The 4,299-nt window shown below is 36.7% G+C and overlaps 1 pseudogene; it reads right to left on the bottom strand.

The window, feature by feature from the left end:
* Positions 1 to 1,954: 1,954 nt before the first annotated feature.
* On the bottom strand, positions 1,955 to 2,430 carry LOC116900221 (annotated as a pseudogene).
* Positions 2,431 to 4,299: the final 1,869 nt, after the last annotated feature.

Here is a 4,299-nt window from a genome sequence, read left to right on the forward strand (position 1 = left end):
CTTTCATAAAGAAAAACATTTAATTATGGATGGCTTACAGATTCAGAGGTTTAGTCCATTACCATCATGTTGGGAAGCATGGCCATAAGAAGACAGACATGGTGCTGGAGAAGGGGTCAAAACTTCTACATTTGAATCTGAAGGCAGTAAGAGGAGAGAGTGACACTGGGTCTGATGTAGACTTCTGAAATCTCAAAGCCCACACTCAATGACACGCTTCTTCAAATAAGATTATACCTTCTCCAACAAGGCCATGCCTCCTAATAGGATCATTCCCTATCAGCCTATGGGGAGCATGTTTATTCAATCATATGCCACTCCTATTGAATAGATATCTCCTTTTTTACATATATTAAAGCATTGTTCATAATATTCAAGGAATGAGGTCAACTTAAGTGTAAATAAGAAAAACTAATAGTATATATGTGTGATTTTGTGCACACATAACAAAAGTAACATTCACCTTTTCATCATTAATGTTCAACTCTTTTTATTGGTTCCTTTTTTTATTTACATTTCAAATGTTATTCCCTCTTCCCAGTTTCCCCTGTAGAAACCACCTATCCCATCACCTCTTCCCCTGCTTCTATGAGGGTGCTCCTCCAAAGAAGGAAGACCAAAGTGTGGATGCTTCAGTTTTACTTAGAAAGGGAAAAAAACTAATCATGGGAGAATATTCAACTCCTAAAACTGGATGGATTTTTATTTGCAACTACATAAATTAATATAAGAGATATTGTGCTAATTGAAATGAACTAAGAATAAACAGTAAATGCTACATGATATTATTTGTAAGGAGAATCTATAAAGTTAATTATAAAAGTAGATTGTAGAAGAATATCCATCATTTTTTAGGGTGAGTTTGAGTGGTCAATTATATATTGACCAAAGAGTACATGTTTAAGCTAGGCAGAATGAATAAATTTTAAAATCTATTGTACCATAAAATATATGTTGTTAATAATAATGTGTTTCAAAATTGAGTGGTGTCAGTGGAATAAAATTTAAATGTCCTCTACAAAAGTGTAAGAAAGTGGGAATATATATATATATATATATAAAATTTATCCTGATATAATCATGACATTATTGATGCATATACGGAAACATCATACCCTATCCAATAAGTATACATAATTAATATTTGTCAATTAAAAATAAATTTTAAATTAATATGAATTCATAAAATATATTTGTACTGATCATATATTAAAATCTTAATGGAAACATCATGGATTAGCTACAATGTTATTTTATAGAAAATAAAAATGATAATATATTTTAAAGCTTTATATCTTAGTAGGTATATTAGTCTTAGTATTTTGCTAAGATCACAAAAGTGAAAATTCAGAATAAAGAAAAACTGATTATACTATAATGCTCAGTTTAAAAAAAAACAACTTTTGCATCTTTTCTCTACAACTAGCTAACTGATGACAGAGATACTTGGTACAGGGAAGCAATGATCCATTAATTTTATGGTAAGCATTAAGTTAAATTCCTTGTATTCATATATGAGTTATACTATAGAATATAACAATGCAATTACTGAAGAAATCATTTCTAAGAATCATTTCTAAGAAAGACTTACTGCCCATCAAGTTTTGTATACTAAACAACATCACTTCTTTTATTTTAATAGTCCAGGTATAGTTCTCAAGTGAATACTTTACTTACCAGTGAAAGATTCACAGAAAAAAACTAAACCCAACACCAGGCAGAGAAGTGAAAATATCTATAGAATATAAATGTGAAGGTAAGCAAACATTTGTAACATTTGTACTGACACAAAAAGAAACTAGCAATAAAAATTCAGTAAAGGGTATATCCTTTTTTTTTTTTCTTGTGTCAAGTTTATTTGTAAAATCAGTATAGAATACTGGTCATCTGCAAATAGTGTGTAGGTAGGTGTGTCACAGCAGTCCATCTGTCTTCACACTGGCAGGAGCCTTTTCTATGAGGCCTTCACATGGGCCTGGGCACCTTTGGGAGCCTGGGCTGGAGCTTTGGCCTGGGCCTTAGCTGGAGCTTTGGCCTCTGCCTTGGTTTGAGCCTTGGGCTTTGGTTGGCAGAGCCTACAACCCTTGGCCATGTAGCTTTGAATCCTCTTCCCAAGCTTGGGGTGAGCGATGAAAGCCAGACGGCTGCGTTTGCGGCTGGAGCTCTTTGGCATCTTGGGCTTAACGGCATGAGGCTTCACGAGGGCCTTGATGGCCTCTGCTCGTGCACTCACTGCTTTGGCATTGTTGGCCTGCATCTTCTTCAGGCCTTCTTTGTTGTGCTTCTGGCAAAGCGATGTTCCTCAGAAACTTGGGGGCCAATTTCCAGGAGATTTGTATCTTTGTGACCGGGGTTGCTTGATGCCATTTCTGTGCCATTTGCAGGACTGGTTGTGTGTGGTGTGGTTCTTGGACTTGGCCATATCTGCACAGTAAGCTGCAGATCCCGCAGTGCCTGGGACCAGAAGAGAAAACAGGGTATATCCTTTGTCAGGCATTCCACACTAATTTTCCTGCTCTGTCTGGAAAGTTCTTTCTCTTTCATACTGATTGATCACATATAGGCTTACCCATCAGTTATTGACCTTCAGAGCATTCATAACACCCTGTGTACTGTATGCCACTGTACTCTCTTCATGGAGAGTCACTTCATATTGCATAGAAATCTTGGATATCTTGACCCTGAATGGGTAAATAGCTAAGTGAATGGGAAAGAGAGTAGCATTTTCACTTTTTGGTATAAGCAGTCACATTTCTTTTGCAATTGGAATTGAAAATTAATATAGTGTGATTGGTATAGCATCTTCTTTATCTACAAAAATAGTATCATAATCACATGCTATTTTTAAAACATCATGCCACTGATCGTCATGCCACACAATATTTTATCACCCTTCCCTGTGACAGGGAAACAACTTTTTTTTTAAAGTTTTGTATATTTATTTATTCATACATTTGGAGGATTGCTAATGCACATGTCAGAGAACAATATACCAAATTTTGTCTTTTCCTACCCTGGGAAGATTTAGAGATAAAAATAATGCATAAAAGGTTACTGTCTTAATTAGGGTTATTATTGCTGTGGTGAAGCACCATGACCAAAGAAACTGGGGGAAGATAGGGTTTATTTGGCTTACATTTCCACATCGATATTTATGATTTAAGGAAACTAAGATAGAAACCCAAACAGGGCAGGAACCTGGAAGGAGGAGCTGTTGCAGAAGTCGTGGAGAAGTACAGTTTCCTGGCTTCTCATGAATTTTTCAGCCTGCCTCCTTATAGAACTCAGGATCCTATTGCTAGGATTCTTTCCTGGGTGTTTCCATAGATTTCTATGGAGTTTACCTTGTAGTACTAGTGTTCTACCTCATCCTAAAATACACCTCAATTCTAGGCATTATTCCCACTATTTTCTCCTCCACTATTTAATGACTTCTGTTCCCAATCCAATCTGCCCCAGTCCATCAACAAAATCTATTCTGTTTATGTTTTCTATGGAGATTTTTGCATAGCCACCAAGTCCCCCTTTTTATGTAGCCTCTCTGGGTCTGTGTACTGTGTCCCCCTTGTTATGTAGCCTCTCTGGGTCTGTGTACTGTACAATGATTGTATTTTACTTTATAGCTAGTATCCACTTATCACAGAGTCTTAACTTGCCATCTTGGAAGAAAGGATCAGAAGAATGAGAGGTATTAGGGAAAGCACAAAAACATAGCTCATACAGTCAACTGACTAGGACTCATGGGGGATCACAGAGATTAGGGAGTCAGTGGGGATATGACCTAGTTCCTATGCATGTAAGCAGCATGGTATTCTTCTAAAACTCTTAAAAGTGGGAGCAGAGGATGCCCATGTCTATTAGGTTGCCTCCTCTAGCCTTGATGTGATGGTATGTGCCTGGTCTTACTAAACCTTGTTATGTCATGTATTGATGTCCCTGGGAGGCCTGGTGTTTTCTGAAGTGAAGAAGAGAGGTGGATCTGTGGAAGAGGGGAAGTTTGAAGGGAGAGGCTGAGGGAAAGGGGGAGATGAAGAAATTCCAACAAGGATGTAGTATATGAGAGAAGAATTTTTTAAAAGTATACTAAAGAAAAAGGACTCAAGACTACCATTCTAGGGGTGATATTACCCACAGTGAGCTAGGCCATCCTCTATTAATCATTAATTAAGAAAATACCTTAAGCTGATGCTCATGTAGGAATTTTCTCAAATGATGTTTCCTCATTTCAAATAATTCTAACTTTTGTCAAATTGACATAAAACAAGTCAGCACAATAGCCATAGGTAATGAAAGATGATG

Source organism: Rattus rattus, chromosome 5 (genome assembly GCF_011064425.1).
Source record: "Rattus rattus isolate New Zealand chromosome 5, Rrattus_CSIRO_v1, whole genome shotgun sequence".
NCBI lineage: Eukaryota > Metazoa > Chordata > Mammalia > Rodentia > Muridae > Rattus > Rattus rattus.